Source organism: Austrofundulus limnaeus, unplaced genomic scaffold (assembly GCF_001266775.1).
Source record: "Austrofundulus limnaeus strain Quisiro unplaced genomic scaffold, Austrofundulus_limnaeus-1.0 Scaffold30, whole genome shotgun sequence".
Taxonomy (NCBI): Eukaryota; Metazoa; Chordata; class Actinopteri; order Cyprinodontiformes; family Rivulidae; genus Austrofundulus; species Austrofundulus limnaeus.
In genome coordinates this window covers 179,197-186,667 of record NW_013952432.1, presented here as the reverse complement: position 1 = coordinate 186,667, position 7,471 = coordinate 179,197, and positions in this window count along the sequence as shown.

Genomic DNA, 7,471 nt, shown 5'->3' with positions numbered 1-7,471 from the left:
TTGTTATTATTGTTGTTGTTTTTCAGACATTTGTAAACAATTGTGCTAAGAAAGAAGTTGTCATAAAAGACATAAAAACAGAAACAAAATATCACTAATTGGAATAGAACACATTTATTATTTATAGACTCATTTGTTGAAGGGGACTTTTTTGCCTGCTGCCAAAGGCATAGACAGTATTGTTTTTGTGCATGTGTGTTTGTTTTTCTTGTTAGCAAAATGTCTTGAGATTTACAGGATGTATTTTAATGAAACTTTTAGAAAATCATCACCGGATGTACATCTTCAGTTAATTAACTTTTGAAGCCAGTATATTGTAAAATGACCACCACAGCTAAGCAAACATAAACAAACACAAAATTGACCATAATTTAAATAATTTTACAGAAATTGAGCTAAAACTGTATATGGTAATAGCTGAGAGTCATTCAGCACATATACTGAGCTGCAGCAATATTGCACAAGTGGGAGCACAATGATCAAAGCAAGGATAACATTCTTTTTTTTTCCTGCTTTTTTGCCAACTTAGTGCACTTTTTTTAGCTAAAAAAGAAATACTGCAAGAAAATGTCTCTCAGCAAAATTACTCTAAATCTTTATATTTCTGGTGAGTGTTTTTCTTTTAAGTTTGATTCTTTCTTTGCTCAGTTTCAGCTCATGATGTACAGCCCAGTTAAACAGAACCAGCTGCTTCAGCAACATTCTACAGCAACACAAAGACAGCTTCTGCCACAGCAGTGTGGTTTAACTGATTTATTATATATCTGCGTCACCTGATGCTAATTTTCTCTCAACAACACTGCAGTTTTGTTTGACAGCCATTAACACATTGTACCTGTGTGGAGATGATCGAGATAAATTAAGTTATGTCCCACAGAGGCAGAAAGCGCCGAACCGGAGCTTACACTCAATAAAGGTCCTGCATGCAGAGTAAGAACTTAAATGACTACATAACCTGGTGATAATACTCAATGTTTGCTTCAGGTTTTTTTTTTTTTTCAATTATGTATCCTCATGTTAATTTAACAAGGATAATTAGACTCGTAAATTTGACAACTCTTTTAATTTAACATGTGAACTTGTATTTATTTAGTTTGAACTGTGCTCAAAGCACAAGCTTTGTGACTAATTGCTTGTTAAATTACTGAAATTCTAAATGAATACAGTTGCTTCTCAGCCTTTCTACAGTAGGAAGAATGGCAAGCATCCGCAATTTCTGAAAACTGGTTTGGATTCACACTTGGGGTGCTACAACAGTAGCTGAGCCCCTATAAAAGATCTGATCATTGATTCAGTTAGTTAAAGTTAATCAAATGTTCATCCGATAATAAATTTACAAAAGCTTAATTAAAACCTGACCAGTGGTTCATGATTTTGTTTTTCCCCAACAGTTAATGCTAGTTTTAAGCACGCTCATACAACAGGCTGTAGGTTGGGAGAATGACTCTAAGMTAATACCTAATTTTCTACTTCAATGTCTATAAAAATGAATGTGAATATCCATTTATGGGTTTCAAAAGTCTGTTGGCTGTGGCTGCCTTCTTGAACTGATTTTGCTCAAGATTTGCTCAAKATTATTTATTTATTTATTTATTTTTGATTTTCTGAATTCATTTTTTTAAATTCACCCAATTCTTCCTGACATATTTTGACAAAGGCAGAGTTGACCCAAATAGCTAATGCCAAAAAATTAAATACTTTGCTTTGCGAGATTTGTTAGCCTACAGAGTATGCAATGGGGATAACTCTTAGCTAATATCACATCAAAAAAAGATGAAGAAAGAACTTAGCTGAAAGGCAAGGCTCTCGATTTACTGTTCCATCCACATTATAACACTCATGGTATGAGGTAGAGATCTTAACTGAACAAACAAGATCCTAAATACAAAAAGCTGAAATGTGCTTCCTTGGTGGTTGACACAGACTTACAGATAAAGGTGAGGAACTCTTTCAACTGGATGGGGACCTCAGGGTAGACCCAGAACTCACTGGAGGGATTACGTACCTTCCCTGGCCTGGAATTGCCTTAGGATCCACCAGCAGGAGTTTGAGTGTGACTATAAAAATGCACGCCTGGGTTACCCTCTTTAACTTGTTGTCTCCATGGCTGAACCATAGATTAATGGCAGAAAATGGATGGATGAACAACTGGTTCATTAATGGTGGAAACAAATAGATCACATGATAGCCTACTCTCATTTTCAATGCTAGTAAAACAAACAGCAAATATTCTATCCTTGGTTTTAAAGCTTCAATGCTCTACATCTTAATATTCTGTATGGATGGTTGTCCACACATGAAACCCTTGAGATTTACAACACAACACTAATACTGCAACATTTTTCTTCTGCAACACAGATTTCTGATGCAGTGTAAATTAAAGAGGTGGAGTCCTGTCGAAGAGACAACACTTTCATGCTGATAAGTGATCCAAAGATGGCAGATCATGAATCTTGACCAACAAATACCCCTGTCCTGCTCCATTCTCCTCAGTGCTCCCTGGTTGGATGCGGTTTATGTGAAGCAGTCAAGGGACCAACAAACTTGAATAAGAAAGACTTTGTTTTACTCCTGGAAAGCACTGTGCTTTTAAAACGACAAGTCATAAAGCATTTGTATACAGTCATCCAGGGCTAGTCCTGCAGAAACTCAGAGTGCAGAATGCAGTTTGCATTCATGATTGCTTTACCCACTTAGAGCCCATCAGATATGCCTCTTTTTTCCCCCACTGTGATGATGAACCAGAGGAAGTGCAAAACCATATTTTTAGTCTCCTCTAGTATCTGTGAATTTTGGATACACGCCTGCTCCCCATGTCCTGAGCTTCATTGTGGATCCTTCGCTCCTTCACACTCTTTGAAGTGCAATTAGTGTTGATGAAGATCCAATGCAAGCTGTGTAACTGACAATCAAAGCGTAGCAAAGTCAATTTCATTTAATTGGTAAAAATTTAACTGTGGAAGCAGCTTCTGCAAGCCTTCGAGCATTAATGGTGACACATATTCCTTTCTATGAAAGCCACATACTTTTAATTGATTGTAGGACGGTCTCTGTCACAGGCAGTCAGGGTGACCGCTGTTCTCTCTCTGTATGGGTTTGCATGCTAAATACAAAGTCACCAGCATTTCTACTAATATTTGGACAAAAGCCCGCACTGGCTGGCTTATGTTTGGAATTACTGTGAAGTGGGGAACACACTGGCATCTGACCCCATACCATTATTCCCACACGCTGTGTTGGTTACCAGAAATTAGTGCTTAATGCAACAAAATCTCACCTCCCTAAATGGTCTGACTGTGCACTGACAATTTTCTACTCAAATTAGAAGGTTTGTAATAAGCTGAACATCTGTTCTCCATAATATTGCTCATTGTTAAGCTCTGCTCTGCAGCTATAAGCAGATTGTAAAAAAAAAAACAAATAAACAAAAAATTAATAAAAACAAACTTTTTTTTTTGCATACAGCATAAATCYAGGCTGCAAAATATGAGAAAAAAATAAAGGCCTGTGTAAGAATAGAAAGAATCACCTTCCATGTAAAAATTTAAGACATAGATAATCTAAAATTGAGAAATGACAATAATTGCTCTTTTTGGTTCAACTGTGAAAATAATGTCTAATATCATGTGACAGCTCAATCAATCAATCAATCAATCAATCAATCAATCAATCAATCAATCAATCAATCAATCAATCAATCAACATATCTTTTTAGAGCTTTAACAGACAAATGTTGTGACAAATGTGACAAATGTCACAGACATGTGATGTGAGTATCAGTCACATGGAGGCAGGGCTTGAAAGCCTGAATTTTGCCTGAAACTCTCAGAGTGAAGTCTCTTGGAGAAGAGACGAAACGTTTCATTAGAGAAGAACCCGTCCAGAAGACCTACACATTTTTTTTTTCTTTTTAACAGACAAAATGTGAACACAGAAGTGCTTTACAGTACAAAAGTGCCAGTCATCTTGCATGATCTATTACCACTTGAATTATGTTTTGTGTACAACCTTCATCTGGTAATCCATAAAATAATCTAATTTGTAGGCATCTTTGTATTTGCTAAGTTTTATTTACTGTGGTGGCCATCTTGGCTCAACATGATTTTAAAAAAATCAGATGGAAATGGACAGCTAATTACTTCTTTCTGAAAATTTCATTGAAATAAGGACAATTGTTTAAGATACATTTTGCTATCAGATAAACATATGCACATACACAAATATAAACAAAAATATTACAGCTCCACCTCCTCTGGCAACATATACCTAACAATGACTTTTAAGGTTCCACTACCATTTTTATTTCTTTTGCCATTTAATGCATATTAAGTTTAGGTTCAGTTCGCATGTGTAGGAACAAAATAAATGGCTACAATATTACTTTTCTTTTGTTCTTTTTTTATTTGTGTATTACGAGAGACGGTCTGCTTTTTCATTATGGTTGGTGAGACATCTGTGTCCTCTGAGTGCTTATCATCACTGATGTCTAAAATTCAGTGTAATTTAATGAAAGTCATTTTTTTCCTCCTCTCTTCCTACTGTGCAGCACACAGCTGAAGTGCATTATGTTTAAGCCAATCTCAGAATGGCAGTTTCGCACACACAAGCCTGATTGTTCCTTCCAAGAGTGAGGTTGAGACTCCAAACAGGATGTGAAATGTTCTTGTCGCTCAAATRGCCATCAACCTCTCTGTGTCTGTGCTCTTTGAGAGCACAGGATGCATTTTTAGAATAATCATTGTTCACAAAAACACTCTCTTATGGTTTAATAAGTACAATTTTGAATAGACATTAAGAATTTCTGCAATGAAACATTTTCAAAAGCCTTTTTGGACTCACACTATAATAGCAAAAAWTCATCACAATCACAGGTCAGATTAATGATCATTGCTCGCTGCTTAAGATTACAGGAGAGCAATAATGTTTTTGCACCTTTCATTCAGTTTTCATTTGACTGTACCATTAGCAAAATATTTTATGTACCACTGAATGGTTTTTCATTATTTTTGGAGACAGTAATCAATGGGTTCACAGTCACAGTTAAATCAATTTTTGAGTCAGTTCAGTTCAAGATTGTCTCCACAGAAAAACAGCCCTAACAGACCCAAAATAATTTTAGTTCATTTAGTTTTACAGGTAGTGAGTTCAGAGTTACTTGGTGTGGTAGTAGCTGTTCMCCAACTTGAACTCTGAAGGCTAACAGGTGTTTATAACATTACCTATGCTTTATTTAATCTTTTTTATGTATCTCATGAGCCACGCAACAGATTTCAATGAAACTTTCCAAAAATAACGAAATGTGATGATTGACTCATCACCTTTTGGAGCTAACACAATATAAGATGACTTCCGTGGCCAACTGTACTTCGAAAACACAAACTGCAATAACTGCAAATTCTATAGACAAAACTAAAAGTTGGCATAGTTACAGATAAGAGTAATGTTCAACACATTACGGCCACGACCTATTGCACACCATACTCAATGCCTTGGCATTAATTGTTGGAGTCAACTCTGCTTGTCTATAAGAGAAACACCTCATGAACCAATTATTCTGTCAGAGTGTAGTTATTGGTTGAACAAGTACTTATATTCCGGATTCACTCCAAAAAGACAAGTACGTATCCTTTGGAGTGAACCCAGTTTGAGATGGCTGACATAGCAGATCAACTTCATCCTACAAAAAAAATAAAATAAAAAAAATATAAAAAAAGAACACAACTCAGTTTTACACACACTGAGATTAAATGCGGCCTGGTGGTCATTTACTACACACGAAGCACTAACATATATTACAAGACGATCTCACCTAATCACGATATAACTCAAAACGTTTCTAATGTTTGACAGAAACAGCTAAAACTGTCATTTTTCAACATATGATTTAAATCTAAAACTTAGGCATGAAAGGCAGCGATTGAAATGCATCTCTTCTAAAAATGCTAACCCTTTTTTAGTTAGGGTTTTTGGCAGTGCTAAGCCTTTAAATGCCCTGTAAAAGGTCCTTCATTCCTTCTTAATGGTAGAGAAACAAACATTCCTAATGCTACATTGCTAATTAGCTCCAAACAAAATAGAGATTTAGGGTAATTACATTTTCACTACTCTGTTTTTTGTCCCTTGTTTTCGCATCCTCACTGCACCCTGGCAGTCACGAGTGAGACTTACAGCTGAGATTATCAAAGTAAATGAGAAAGCCTCTTAGCCCCAGGACTGCTGCGACAGAGCGAGCCGAGAACATGAACATTTCTGTTTGTGTGTGCGTGTGTGGAATTGTTTGTGCTTGGGAGACACATGCTCTGAACTCAGTAGTGCGGCTCAAAATGAACTCAGCCATTCTGTGGGATTGTTCTATTAATTCATCTCCAACTGATAGATGTCATCTCACAGCAAAACACCGAAGCCACAAGCTGCTGTGTTTACTCTTTGTTCAATCAAGAGGTCTCCTCTTGGTTCTCTTCAGTGAAATAATGCCTTTAAAAAAACATGCAATGTAATCTAACTGATGCTAGATTTTTTTTTGTCAGTAAAACCTGAATGTTTGCAATGTTTGGAAGAGTTACTGCAAAACACCCGGGTTGGTGTTTTAGTCTAAGTAACATTATTTTATTCACAAGGTTAAGGGCGAATAATTGTTTTTGCCCATGACTGTGTGTTCGCACAACAGGTTATGTACCGCTACATGAACATTAATGATGCTTTCAGAAAGAAGTCACTGAACAGACGTCTACGACTGAGTAAAGTTTGCATTCAGTTTCATGCAGGATGAATATCACCAGCAGAAATGACACAAAACCACCTCACCTGACTGATACCGGACAGTAGGTGTGGTTTAAACACRCTAATACACTGGAAGAGCACCATTAGGAAATGGTCAATGCCACTCYATGGTTGATGGAAACAGCCAGGTTACGATCACAGTTTTTCTTTAAATTCACCCATTTTAACAAAACTTCAAATAACTGCTCATTCTTACTACATATCTATTGTTGTCCATCATCTCTGAATACTTTATGTTAAACTTCTGTAAAATTCTTTCTCCTAGCATTGTTAGGAAAATAAAAGGTATAAACTTTTGAATGCAAAATTTCTGTTTAAAAAAATCCAACACACCTTCTTTATGTACACTTTTTTGTACCATGGTCAAATTATTGCAGAAGGTRTAATTGGCCTTTTCAGAGACTCCTTTCTGCTTAGTAAGTGTGACTCATTTGTCKTTGCAACACATAGAGCACGTTCCATAAGCATAGCATGCTTTTCCTATCTGTATTAAAGTAGTGTTTTAGACCTTTTTCCCCATTCTTTTCTTTTACTTTTTTTTCCTGGTAATGGCTTTTGTTCTGTTATTGGTGTCTTTCTTTACACTGTGTAAACTGTGTTTCACCACTGTTATTATCAGTTAGGAGCTGGGTCACAGAGTGCCCCTTAATATTCACCAGTTCACTCACACACAAAAAGAGGTGAATAATAG